At 42.2% G+C, this 14,957-nt stretch overlaps 1 non-coding gene across 1 annotated transcript; it reads right to left on the bottom strand.

Annotated features, from left to right (window-relative positions):
- Positions 1 to 10,082: 10,082 nt before the first annotated feature.
- On the bottom strand, positions 10,083 to 10,241 carry LOC130885371 (U1 spliceosomal RNA). Its single transcript, XR_009058141.1, has one exon. It is a non-coding gene; the product is annotated as a U1 spliceosomal RNA (small nuclear RNA).
- Between the last annotated feature and the right edge of the window lie 4,716 nt (positions 10,242 to 14,957).

Genomic DNA, 14,957 nt, shown 5'->3' with positions numbered 1-14,957 from the left:
GGCCAATTTTTACAAAGTTATGGATATCTAATCACAACATGTAGTTAATATTCAGCTTTATTAGAATTTTTTTCAAAACAAAGTCTCAGCTGCAGAGCTGTGCTGGGAACATGTGACACTCACTGCCTTCCAACAAAGACTGCTTTAAAGGAGCAAAAAGCTGAAGTGTTCATAGTTAGTGATGGTGGTGCTCCTTCCCCACGGCCGCTGCTTGGTATAGAACTTTCTAGATTAAAAGCTAGATGGAAAAGAATCTGTGTTCAGTGGCAGAGTGTTTCCTTAGCATGTATGAAACCCTAGTTTAATTCCCAGCTTGCCAGCAAATAATCAGACAGATAAAGCTAAGTAAAGCAACACAAAACAAAAAACCCAAAATTTAAACACAAATGATGACAAGTACATGAATAAGAGAAATGTGCTTGCTATATAGAAATTCATTCAATCATGCCAAATATCAAAGCCATTTTGTAAAGGACTTTGCACACGGGCTGACTCAGAGGGTAAAGGCTCTTGCCTCCAAGCCTAAAATCCTGAGTTCGATCCCCACATAAGAGAAGGAGAGAGCAGACTCCTGAAAGTTTCCTCTGACTGCCACACACACGTTTGCCGTGGCGGGCAAATGTGTGCCTACACATGCTCTTAGTAAAATGTAAAATAGGACTTTGGGTGGGATTATTGTAAAATTTTGTTCTTGCAAACTGAATTCATTGTGTACCATCTCATTTTAAAAGTATATGTATATGTGTACATATGTGTATTATATGTAAGTATGTATATGCATATTTGGTTTTTTGAGTCAGGGTTTCTCTGTGTATCTTTGGCTGTCCTGGAACTCACTCCGTAGACCAGACTGGCCTTGAACTCACAAAGATTCACTGGCACCTACCTGAGTGTTGGGATTAAAGGCCTGCCCCAACATGCCCTTTTGCCTAGGGAGCATTGCTTTTTAATTTTTTTCCTTTCTCTCTTTCCTTCCCTTTTTATTTTTTTTGAGACAAAAACCTCACCGGCTTGGAAGTCCTAGCTCAGTCTTATTGTGTTGGACTCAACACGCATGTTGTTTACATGTTTCTAACTTCTGGACGTGTGTACATTTAAGGACTCTGTGGAGGCAAATGTTTGAAGGGGAAAAATGTGCTTTTAAATTTTGTTTCTTTTTTTCTTTTAAAAATAGTCTCAAAATAGCCCAGCCTGGTCTCAAGCTGTCTCCGTAGCTGATGATGGCCTTGAACCTCTGATCTTCACACTACTTCCTGAGTGCAGAGATTATAGATAGGTATCTGCCCTCACAGTTTATTTGTGTGAGCAGGGGACCAGACACAGGGCTTAGAGCATTCTAAGTAGGCACCCTAACAACGGAGTTGCACCTCCCCAGTCCTCTAATTTTTTTAATAAAAATGTTTCATAATTTTGGCTTGCTCATTTCTTTATAAAAATAACTCCCCAAACTGGAAATAAAAGTCATCTGACACTAAGACAGGAGACTTGATTTTCTTGGATGTTTGTTGATCTGCAGAGTTGGAAGGCTCTTTGAGAGGAGAGGTCCTGTAGACCTTTTCACTCCTGCACGGCTAGCCCTGTATGCGGCATAAGCTTTAGACATGCTTCGTTATTGGCCATGTATATATATATGGTATATATATATATATACTGTTTCCACATATATATGTGGAAACAGTACAGTGCTTTGGTGTAATGACTGCTGATTAATACAGACCGAAATAGTTTGAGCCCCATCTTCTGTCGCTATGCCTTATTGTATTTTCTTCCAGGCAATTGCCTGTCTGTTCCCCGCCTCCCCACCCCCCATACTGTGTAGTTGGAATGGATCCAAGACCCGGGTCAGAGGTTTTCAATTCCGGGCTGTTTTGCTAGCCCAGAGACCCCGTGCTGATAGGGCTGGTTTTGTAGGGTCTTAATGGCAAGTAGGGTTTCAGAAGCTGCAGCGGTTTGAATTCTGTAAATGCTGTACTATATATTTTCCACTTATGACATGGTTTCATTGCAAACCAGGGAACACCTGAATCTTTATTATTTGTTTAGTAATTTGTGTGTGTGTGTGTGTGTGTGTGTGTGTGTACCCATGGTGTGGAGGAGGGCACTCGTGCTGAGGCGTGTGTGTGTGGGTCAGAAGACAACTTCACAGGTTGATTCTTTCCTCTCACCTTACCTGGGTTTGGTGTATTGAAGACAGATCGCCAGGCTTGTACAATAAGCTCCTTTACTTGCTGGGCCATTTCACGTGCTTTTTTTCTACCCTGTTTAATGGTAAAGGCTCTGTGTAGCCTTCGTGAGGCCCTGGTTGGAGCCCAGCATTCCACCCATGTGCATTTAATACATTTATCTTACTAACGACCACCTATCAGAAACATGTTCAGAATGCTTGACTTTCCTGACAGTTGGGCACCACATTGTGTGTGTATGTACGTATGTACGCATGCATGTATGTATGCATGTACACGTATCACCCTTCAGATCCCTGTGTCAGGCAGAGATGGACAGGAGAGAGTCACGGCATGGTTTCCACTGAATAAAGATCACTTCTTTCTTTGGGTTGTGAGAAGTATAAGCCAAATCACTGTCTGTTGGGAATTGCCTCTATTTCAAATGGAGGACCCAATCAAATATACCTGTTACTCTGTTCCAGACTCGGAATGACTCAGACATAGAGTCCCATCAGGACACAAGTAGTAGGTAATCCCGCTTATCTCATGGATAGGGAGATTTCTCCACGTGAGATTGAGAAGGTGACAGTTGACGGGCTCCTAGATTAACTAGAGGGAAGGAACATAAAAACTGGCCTTTGTAGTAGTTAAGAACTGATAAGTAATCAATGCGCAGGTTGATCATTTAATGAACCGCTGATAGCTTATGGCTAAAGGGCATTGCTGGGATAATTTAATTATGTGTGATTTAAAAGAGAGGATAGATTTGAAATGACTGTGGTTTAGTGGCAGAGGAATAAAAAAGAGATGACAGCACATTTATAAAACAGTAAGGTGTCCTTGTGCGTGCAGGGTATTATGAAATCCTGTCTCCTGGACATGCCATGACCGTTGCACTCGCGAGCCACTGCGGCTATTGTTACCTGCCCCAGGCTGAGCCAAGACCAGATAACATTCCATAGGGCACACTTAACTGAACTCAGTACACACACACACACACACACACACACACACACACACACACACACACACAGGCTAGGGGTAGATATGACCACGGCACATTATATACATAGATGAAATTGCCAAAGAATGAAGAAAAGATGCTTTTCTTTTTCTTCTCGTTTTATTCTTCTTTGTTTGGTTTGGTTTTTCGACATAGGTTTTCTCTGTGTAACCCTGGCTGGCCTGGAACTCTGTAGACCAGGCTGGCCTCAGACTCACAGATCTACCTGTGCCTCTGCTTCCCTAGTACTGGGATTAAAGGTGTGCGCCACCACCGCCCAGCTAGAAAAGATAGTTTTAACGAATAAACCACCGGAATGCTTTGAAAATGCTTTTGTGGTTCTCTAGAAGGTGCAGAAGTGGTTTGGCCCTGGGTCCTCAGGGTCAGGGTCTGCATCCATCTGCTGGGTTCCTGATTATTGAATCCATCAATAACTTTTTATTAAAACACCGAGTGTTCTACTGGGATGTGTGTGCCTTACTTTTTCTGGCTTCTAAGGTGAATGACCAAGTTACCAGGGAACTCAGCTGAATTGATTGATGGCCTTCCATCAATATGTTTTCCCAGCCATGCTTGCCTGGCTTTGCCTTCCTTATTCAGCATCACACGGTGTGTTTCACACACGCAAATATCTTCATGGATGGCAGCCAGTTTCATCAGAGCAGCCTCGCTCTTTGCGAGAAGCACACCACTGGGTAATCCAGTACCTAATGGTCAGCCCTGCCTGACAACATACACACAAGTAACTGAGCAGGCTGTACTCACCTATTTAGGCCATGATTTTGAGAAAGAGCAAGGAGGAAGATAAGGGGGCATTTTGCAGGAAGAAAAGAAGAAACAATGTAACTATATCATAATCTCAAAAAATAAAAGAAAAGCCGTGGGGTGGTGGTGCATGCCTTTAATCCCAGCACTTGGGAGGCAGAGGCAGCCCGGTCTACAAGAGCTAGTTCCAGGACAAACTCCAAAGCTACAGAGAAACCCTGTCTCGAAAAACAAAAACAAAATAATAATAATAATAATAAAACATTTAGCATGTCAAGTTTAGCTAAGTGGTAACTATAAAGTTACTTTGGGTAAATTGAGTAGTTTTATATATATCCAAACAACCAATCAAATGAAAAATGCTCCAAGAGATAGCAAACAGAATTATACCCACTTGTCATTCATAATGTGAGGTTAGGACATTAAAAATGCTCACTCTTACGAACTTTCTATTTTTTGCCTGTTTAGGAGAAATGATGGTTGGTACAAATTTAGTTCCTGCTTTTCAACTGACGTGTTTTTCTTCACGTACTTAATTTTTCATGCAAAACGTATTAAATGTTCTTATGAAACCACCTTACAAAGCAGTGTGTGTCACACATGAAATTGCCCTTTTCTGAAATGTCACATCAGACATTCTCAACCCTCTTGTTCTTGATAAATACAAATAATTCCACCTATTTTAAGTTTCATGAGAGAGCAAATCACATATCTTGTTCTATAATTTAATGTTTTCACTTGGCTCGCTCTCTCTCTCTCTCTCTCTCTCTCTCTCTCTCTCTCTCTCTCTCTCTCTCTCTCTCTCTCTCAGTGGTAGTGTTAGGGATTGAACCCAGGGCCTTCTCCACACTCTGTAAGAGCTGTACCCCCAGGCCAAACCCTCAGCTGTTCTAAGCTGTTGCAAATTAGGTAGCCAATAGCATCCTACTCAATGCTTTCTTAAAAGTCATCTTCTGTCCTCCTGTGAATCCTTCTGCTTCCCCATTTTCCTGTTCTAATGGGCCTCCTGCCCACATTTCTTCACGTACTTCCCTTTCCTCTAATGAGTTACTTCTGGCACCTGCTGCCTGCTTGGAGTCTTTTGTGTTGACTGCCGAGGTTCGGAGGTGACACACCAAGGTTTTCCCTTGCCGTAAATCCTGGAGGACCACCAGCTCCAGTTGAGCTGCTGAGCTATCTCCATCGAGATTTCCTATGCGTGTGAGGGCCAGTGACAAGATGATGATGACAAGAAACTTGGAGATCCCCCGCTGACTAGCTCTCATCTTCAGAAGCCACACCTCCACTATAACCTGATCTAGCTCCAGCCTTGCAATCCCTGAGCAGTCAAACTTTGCCAAAGAGTAACGGCTGAACACTCAACCCCTGCGGTGTGGACCATGCCCCACCACAGCTGCAACTCGGCAAACAGCTCCTTCAAGGCCTTGTGGTTGTCACATTTTGGATAGATTTCAGGCCTTTCATTACCTACTTTCCGGGAAACACTCAAGAAATCTTAGGGATTCCCACTCCATTCTTCCCTTGCCCTGGGTCTCAGCATGCTTCTCTACCCATCAGCTCTGCTTGGGAAGAAACACAATTCAACTCAAATCTGGTCAAGCTAGGAGACTTCCTATGGTTCTATCTCAACCTGTTTCTGCAATTTTTTTTTTTTTTTTTGGCTTGGCTTGGCTTGGCTTTCCTCCTTGTGTGGGCTTCCTTCTCAGACTGGCAAGAGAGGGCTGAGTAAGACTATAGTTATCGGACGCCATCAGAAGGAAGGTGAAGTATTATTCCTAAGTATTATTCTGAAAAGATAGCAAAGAATTTATCTGGCTTCCTGTGATGCTTTACTTCTTTTTTCTTTTCTTTTTGAGATAAGGTCTCACTGTGTAGGTCCTGCTGGCCTTGGCCTTGCAAAGATTCACCTGCCTCTGCCTCCAGAATCTTGAGATTAAGGTACACATCAAAGAGGAAGCCTCAACTTCCTCTTTGAAGTCATCAACAGGGCTGTTCTGCTTTGGAAGCTCAAGGCCCCAAGAAGATAGGATTATGTAAAATAAGGAGAGGAAGAGAGCCAGAAGCCAGCTATGTTCAGAAATCACAACAGCATTCTTCCGTTTTTGTCTTTTTTTTTTTTTTTTGCTTGTTTGCTTTTGTTTATTGGTTATTTTTTTTTTTTTTTTGGTTTTTCGAGACAGGGTTTCTCTGTAGCTTTGGAGCCTGTCCTGGAACTAGCTCTTGTAGACCAGGCTGGCCTTGATCCGCCTGCCTCTGCCTCCCGAGTGCTGGGATTAAAGGCGTGCGCCACCACCGCCCGGCTTGGTTATTGTTTTGAGACTGAATTTCACTTTGCAACCCTGGCTGGCCTGAATTTGAATAGTATCTTTGCCTCCATCTGCCTCTGCCTCCTAAATGCTGGGATTATAAACACACACTAACAATACCCGTTTTGAAATTTTGTATTTAAAAAATTTCATTTATGCCTGGCCCTGTGTGAGTCTGGTACAATGCTGTGCTGTAACTAGGAAATATGTTGCGTGGCCAACAATAACAACAGAGTCGTGAGTCACCTAAAAGCCACGCAGCCAATTATTTCATATAAAACTTATTATTTTATTTTATTTTTTTTTGGTTTTTCGAGACAGGATTTCTCTGTGGTTTTGGAGCCTGTCCTGGAACTAGCTCTTGTAGACCAGGCTGGTCTCGAACTCACAGAGATCCACCTGCCTCTGCCTCCCAAGTGCTGGGATAAAAGGCGTGCGCTACCATAGCCCGGCAAAACTTATTTTTAAAACTTCATGACTGGCCCTCTTCAAAGACACGTCTCTTTGCCACAGAAACCATTACAGAAAACCACAATCTATCAGAATGGAGATGCGTGGAGCCCCGTCCCAAACGATACACCAATAAACACAACTTCTACATCGACAGCTCAGGAATCATTGTGGGAGAAGAGGGAGGGAGATGGTAGGGGCCCGAGGCACTGGAAGTTTGCTGTAAGATTCTGTCTCCTAGAAAAGTCAGAGAAGTCACAGCCATGAAATCTCACCAACATGGCTTCCTAAACAAGCCTGGAAGAAGGACAACACCGGCAGACATGCTAGGGTGGAAGGAGAAGACCTCAGTGAGGCTTCAACCCCAGGCAGAGTCACTGCTACCAAGGAAAGCTGTGAAGGGGAGAAACAGTCTTTCCCAGGAAAGAGCACGCCAATTGGTTATCCAATACCAAATGGTCAGCTCTGAAATAATCATATGCACACAAGTAACTTATACAGACCGAGCAGGCTGTATTTACGTGCGTTCATAAAAACAGTTAAAGAAAAAGAGGCCAGGGATTTGAAAGGTGGGACGTACATGGGACAACAGGAAAGAAGGGATGGGAAGGGAGAAGAGATGGAATGATATTATAATCCTTCAGAAAATAGTATTTAAAAAAACGAACCAGGTGTGATGGTCCTTTCTTTTCATCCAAGCAGGAAGCAAGCTGATCTCAGGGAGTTTGAGACCAGTCTGCTGTACATAGCAAGTTTCAGGACAACCAGGGCAACACACACACACACACACAGTGAGTCACGACTAGTTATTTGAAAAGCATTCCCTCTTGAGTTTCAGGGAAAAGAACTTCCTGTCTCAGAGGATAGAGCATCAGTAGCAAGGCAGACCCGTTTCCAAGCACTGAGCTTTTCCCTGCACATCTGCTCTGAACCCTTTTCTTGTGGGCTGGGGACATGGCTTCATCTTCACTTTCATGCAGAAGGCTGCAAAGCTCGGCCAGTCTGGAGGAGAAACATCATCCCTCATGAGCAGCCATTTTACGCTGGTCATGTTCCTTCCTTCCTTCCTTCCTTCCTTCCTTCCTTCCTTCCTTCCTTCCTTCCTTCCTTTCTTCCTTCCTTCCCTTCTGTCAGTTCTTGTCATGCTGAGTCTTTGTCATGTCATCTCTATTTCTGGATTGTTTTTACCATTCTCTTCTGACCCATATGTTCAACGCTTTGCTTTCTTCAAATAGATCCAAGGTCCCAAAAACATCTTCATACTTCCCAGCTAACTCATAGCTGTGTGCTTGCTGAACAGGCCTCACTATCCAGTCCCGGGGTGAAAGGAGAATGTTGACTCCCACAAGTTGTCCTCTGACCTCCCGACTTGCTCACTGTGGTGCTCACGCCACATCCACTCAGCCACACTCAAAACAAATGTAATGCCTAGTTTTTCATTTTAGTGTTCTCTGGCTGTTTTTCTTGGCCCCTCTTCTGCCCTTTTTTCTCAGTACAGGGTACAGAGTCTCCAGAAGGCCACCTTGCTTTCTTGTCCCATCACCTCGTATTATCCTGGAGCAATTCCTTCACTCAGACACCTGTGTATGCTTGCGTCTCTCAACTCCACAAGTCTAGTTCATGGAGTTCTCTCCTCTAGTCATGTTGGACATGACCTCATATCTATCCTACACACATCTCAGACTCCTTACAGCCCAAACTCAATTTGCCAACATAATCAAAAGGCCAGCGCATCGTCTTGAGTTCCCAAACCCAGGAAATGGAAATTCAAATATTATTTTCCAAGTCTTTTTAGTTTTTTAAGATTTATGTATTTTATTTTATATGTATGAGTGTTTTGCTTGCATGTCTATGCGCAACGCATGCGTGCCCAGTGCCTCGGGAAGTCAGAAGAGTGTGTTGGGTCCAGAAGTGGAATAACAGGTGGTTGGGATCATGTGGGTACCGGGAATTGAAACCGGGTCCTCGGCAAGACCAATAAGTGCTCTTAACCTCTTAGGCTACTCTCCAGCTTCAGCCTCCAAGTCCCTGACCTTGGAGCAATCATGGAGTCAGGTTGATCTAAGTCATTGACATTTCACATTGACTTGACAACCAGGGAGGAGTCTTTTCTCCCCATCCTCTCTTTCCGGTTCTCCTCTGCTTCTGTGTGATTTCTATGGTACACCACAGATGTTCTGTAAGACCATGTTGGTCGTTCCCTCCCTTCATAACTATAGGAATCTCATCTGTGGTTGTTAAAATGCCTCATTTTTAGTAGAGAACCTTGAACGCAGAGTTCATGACGTGTGAGATGTTATTGATGAGTCTTTGAAGTCTGAACACCAAGTAAGCCAGAATCATTTCCAGTCTTCTGAGGTCAAATGCTCTTCCTTGACAGACTTGGTATGCAGTTGCGGTGGGTGGAGTCTGTGGGAAAATGCCAGAAATTGTGCCCTACGGCTGTGAATGCCAGGTCAGGGCCAGGGTAAACAATTGGAAAGCAGGTCAGAGATCCACAGAGGGCTGGATAAATCGAGGAAGCTAAGGCAGGAAGCCAGTTGGGCTAGTGTTTGTATTTGTGAAGAGCCTGTCTGGAAAAAAAAAGTCTTGGTGTTAATCTCAGGTTCATGAAACATATTACAGGGTTTGTCCAGAAAGGGTGACACAATGTGTCAGATTCCCAAGCAGCTCAAAGAAAAAATAAAATGAATGTTTCCTAATGCCGTCAGCATGGGGTTTATTGGGGAGCAGATGTGTGGCAGAAATTTACTTTTTTGTTGCTTGTTTGCTTTTTGTTTTAGTTTTTGGAGATAGGGTTTCTCTGAGTAGCTTTGGAATTTGTCCCAGAGTTTTCTCTATAGACTAGGCTGGCCCTGAATTCATAGAGATCCACCTGCCTCTGCCCCTGAGTACTGGGATTAAAAGCATGTGCCACCACTGCCCAGCCAGAAATTTACATTTTAACGTTAAGTGACAATAAGTAAATGGACAGCATCTCTTTGGGGGAAATTTTGAAGATGCTGAGGTACTCCTAGTGGTGGGAAGTTGACTATTTTAGTTTTGATTTTTCTGCTGGTTTATTTTTATGGACAATACCCCCAATTTGGCATTTATTTCCACAAATATTTTCTGAAGCAAGTTGGTTTTTTTCTCTGTTCTGAAGGGTTCTGTGAACCATGGTTTCCCCTCCAAGACTCATAAGGCCAGTTACCCTAAACACATTTGGTAACTCAGTGCCAAATTCAGTGCTGTCGATATCAAGTGATTTCCTTTCTTCTACATATCAAGGATGATGTGTGGAAGACAGAGGTTGACTTGTGGGAGTCACTCTCCTTTGGGGTTCGGGTTGTTGAGTTTGGCAGCAAAGGACCTTTCCCTGTCTTTTCTCTTGAGAGGGACTTTTTTCCCTAAGAAGAGGGTGTGAACGCAGTCCCTCACTACCGCTAATGACGCTGTTGAGTTTCCGAAGGTGAGGAAATCACAGGGGCCACACATCCAGTGTGCAATGAATGAGCTTTGCCCTGGGAAAGCACCTTTGTGTTCACGGCATTTCCCCGGCCCAGTGAGTATGAGGTGACCTTTATACAGAGAAAGATTATTTTCAGAATTTAGTTCAAATATATGATAATTGATTTCAACATGTTAAAATTAAATTAATAATCTATATATCTAAATCATGAGATTTCAATTCCTGGTGTTGGGTAATTTTTTTTTTCTTTTTTCAAGATAGGGTTTCTCTGTAGCTTTTGGAGCAAGTCCTGGAACTCGCTCCGTAGACCAGGCTGGCCTGAAATTCACAGAGATCCTCCTGTCTCTGCCTCCTAAATGCCTGAATTACAGGTGTGCACCACCCAGCTTGTTTAAAACTTTTAATTGTTGTTCTTTCTTATTCCACCTATTATATATATATATATAATATATTCATATTTTATATATATATAATGTTTTTAATGCTGGGGTTTGAACTCAAGGCATTGCACATAGCTAACTACCACCAAGTTTACTGCATAGGCCTTTTGCTTGGGATCTTTCTGCTTCAGCCTTCCAAATACCTGGGATTACAGGCCTGTGCCACCAAGGCTGGCTGACGCAAAGCAAATCTTAACTTTAAATAAAAAATTTCTGTTTGTTTTTCTTAATATATGTCAAGAACATTCAAACTGTGAGCTGGATTATGCCATGTATACAATATACTTTGTGTATAATATACTTTGATCAAATTCTCTCTACTCTTTTTCTGTGCTTTATTTTTCTCATATGCATGTAGATCAAGTTGGCTTTGAACTTGCTGTGTATCTGAGTAGAGTATGTCCTTCAGCTTCTGATTCTCTTGCTTTTACTTCTTGAGTTTCTGCACCGTTATGCCTGGTTTTACACATTCTAGAGATGGAATCCAAGGCTTTATGCATACTAGATGAGCTCTCTTGCAACTGAGAATGTCCCCAACCTTACCCATTGCTCTTTTCTGTCCCCTCCTCTCCTCAATAATTGTTTTTTTTTTTTTTTTTTCCTGTGGTAGGGTTTCTCTGACGCTTTAGAGTCTGTCCTGGAACTAGCTCTTGTAGACCAGGCTGGCCTCGAACTCACAGAGATCCACCTGCCTCTGCCTCACAAGTGCTGGGATTAAAGACCCCTTTCTCAAAAAACTAATAATAATAATATTAACTTAAATATCTGGATGATCTTGCCATGGTGGGTATAATGCAAAAGGTCGGCAAACCTGAGACACGTACACAGCTGTATCCATCAATGCACTGTTCACAGACGCCTACTTATCGGTTGATGAGCAGATAAAGAATACGGGGTCTGTATACACAATATCCCTTGGCCATGTCAAGTCCCAAGACAGCCAGAACTGTAATACACAAAAACCCTGTCTTGAAAACAAAAACTTAAAAGGAAACAAACAAACAAAAAAACCCCAAAAGTAAAAAAATAAAACCAAAAATCAAATAGACAAACACAAATACAAAACAAACACATAAAACAGAACAGAAAACAAAAATGAAGTGAGTACTGAATGGTAGAAAGGCCTGGGTTTTGTCCCCAGCTCCGGGGACAAGACATTCAGATCGGCTCTGTTACCCTGAGTGTGTGCTTATGGGCTGTCCTGTCTGTGCACTTGAAGAGGCAGGGTTCCGTGTGGGCGGAGTGTAATACATAAATCTACTGTGTACCGTAATACAGCTGAGGCAGTTGTCGGGGGGCTGTGCCACATTTTCTAACACTGGTTAGATAGACTCCTTTCTGTGGGGAGAGGGTTCTGATTTTGTTCTACTGATTACTGAACGAGAGCCTTGGGGCTCCAACCCAAACTGTTGGTTTGGAAATTTCTCATTTCCATTTCTGGCAGGTTACTAATATGACCTGAAACTCCGTTGTTGGTACGGACACATTTTAGAGACGGATCTTCAGGGTTGAAAGTCTTCGTTACCCTGTAATGTGTCATTTTTACCTCTTGAGCTGTTTCTTGTCCTAACCTCTGCTTTGCGATTAATATGACTACTTCAGTTTTTTTTTTTTTTTTACATTTAACAGTTTAATGTGGCACAATATAGCCCTTTCTATTAAAAAAAAATTTAAAAAAAAGAAAATTAACCAAGAAAGCTGGGAGTTGGTAACACACATCTTTGATCCCAGTACTTGAGAGGCAGATGAAGGCTGATCTCTGGGTTTGAGTCCAGCCTGGGCTACAGAGTGAATTCCAGGACAGCCAGGACTACACAGAGAAACCCTATCTAAAAAAAAAAAAAAACAAAAAACAACTAGCTAACCAACTGATCAATCAACCAAACCAGCAAAGGAGTTCTTGAAATAAATAAAGCAATCTGTGATGATTTTATCAGCTAATTTATCTCTCCCAACAGAGTACAGTGCAAGCTGCATGAAAAGGAAGGCTAGCATTTCATTAATTAAGTATTTTATTTTGAAATAATTTCATAGCAAATTGTGGAACTGTACACTTGTAATCCCAATGGCTAAGGAGTTTGAGGCTGGTAGGTCATGAGTTGGAGGTTAGCCTGGGCTACATAGTTAGATCATAATTTGGAAAAAGGAGAAAGTTTAGGGTCATAAGAAGTACAACAATAAAAACAGTTTTATGTACTTTGTATCCAACTCTGTATTTTTCAAAGAATAACACTTTTACATAATTATCAAATATCACCAAATCCAGAAAATTAATATTGGTGCAATATCAGTCTATTACAGAACTGGACAGGACTTTTACCAGTTTGCACACACGTGTGCATGTGCAGATACACAAGTGTAGTTCTAGGAGCTTTTGCCCTGTGTGAGGACCCTTGGAACCACTGATAAGTTGAACTGTGTTTACTCAAGCTGCCTCTGCACACGCTTTAAGATTGTCCCAAAGTTGTTTCCATGTAGAGAGAATCATAACCTAATTGTAAGTGGACTGCATCAGTTAGCTAAGACAGCCAATCATATCAGCCGATCTCCTTCATCCACAGCCCGCCACTGGTCCTTGTTCTTGTCTTGTCAAATACCAGGCATCAACCAATGCAAATGGCCAATTAAGGTATTCAAAAGTACATTTGTTATAGCTTCCTCTTCGAATCCCACCACGACAAGGAATCAGGACTGTTCCATCAGTACCAAGACACAACTTTTCCCATTCGATTCTGAGGACCTGTCTGTTCTGTTCTCTCTTGCTGCCCCTCCCTCACCCCACAGTATCTGGTACCAACTAAGTTATTCGTGAATGTACCTGGTGGAGACCAGATATCACAGAGGGGTTTCCTAATTTGTTTGAAGACAGAGTATTAATTTGTTTGCTAGATTTCAGTTAATGAAGAGATATTTGAAGGAAAAAAGATATCATAAATTCTATCTCAAAGTGACTGAGTCACAGGAAACACAAAAAGTCTTTAGCTACTAAATCTCATAGCATACACCATGGATTATTTGAGTCATGTAATAGAATTTTGCCAATATACAAAGCCTCAAAAGCTTGACAGGAGGCCTCAGTACATACTCTATGTGTGTGTGTGCATCACACATGTATGTTTCAAAATTTGTGTGAAATGGCATTTTGACAGCCTCTGGGATCCAAACTGGCTTGACTGAGAACACTTCACCTGCTTCTGGCCTGGTTCTGTTCCTGGTTCCGATGACTCAGACTGTCCCAGGGTAAACAGAAACATGACCCTCCATAAACTAGCTTTTGACTGACTACAATAAAACCTCCCTTAATGGTACCAGGGGGGAAATTGACTACTCCTGAAAGATATTTGCACATTGTTGGAGTTTCTTGACCTTAAGATATCTTTTTTGGAAGCATTTAAAGAACTGAAGAAAAGAAATTGCCCTTTAAGTAGACCTTGTGACAGAAGTAGGCAGGAAAGAATCACACTGCATTCCAGCCCTTACCTTTGCACAGGATAACCCCATGACAAACGCTAAAGCAAACACGCTGTAAAAATGCCATAATATTCCTTCGCCTTCTTTCTGATAAGAAGGGCTTATGAATTTTTATATCTTGAAAGCCTTTGTTTTGCAGGGTTTGTTTGAACACGTTACATCGTACTGTGTGTGTGAGGAGACAGAATCATTTTAGAATCTGTTTACACGGGGTTTCGAGGCCTAGCGTTTAGTGGGTTTCGTGTAAGAATCCACAGGTAGGACCTGTTTCTGTAAATGATTTATTTCCATGGATCTGTTCCTTTAATTGATTTGATATTTACTTAAGAAAGTTCTTTTCTTTGCTTGCCCTGTCATCTCCCTGAAAGCTCTTGTAAAGTATGAGGCCCTGGCAGGAACTGCCTGGTTCCTTCTCACACGGCATTTCTCTGAGGGTCATATGTCCTCACAGGGGCCTGGCACCATTTCGTAAGGATCTTTCTTTAACGTTTCTTTCTTTTTCTTTCTGTGTTTGGTTTTGATGTTGCTGGCTGCAGTGGTACCGGAATCGAACTGAGGGCCTTAGGCATAGTAGTTAAGTACTCTCTAAGGGGAAAGAATTTAATTTCTCTTCTCTTTTTTGGATATAGACTGTGTCCTGGGAAGGTGTTAACATGTACCCAGCCAACTATACAATCCCCACAACAAGCGTAATAATAATCATAACACCCACCTTGGTGACTAATGTTCTTGATTTTATATAAATTATAAATAAAAGCATTCTTAAGGAAGCTTTGCTAGTTGTATCGATTTACGAATTTTATCTATAAGGAAAAAGTGATTATATGAAAATTTAACCTTTAATCTCAGCACTCGGGAGGCAGAGGCAGGTGGATCTCTCCAGCCTGGTCTACAAGAGCTAGTTCC

Source organism: Chionomys nivalis, chromosome 12, assembly GCF_950005125.1.
Source record: "Chionomys nivalis chromosome 12, mChiNiv1.1, whole genome shotgun sequence".
Lineage (NCBI taxonomy): Eukaryota > Metazoa > Chordata > Mammalia > Rodentia > Cricetidae > Chionomys > Chionomys nivalis.
This window is presented reverse-complemented; position numbering and strand designations above follow the sequence as displayed.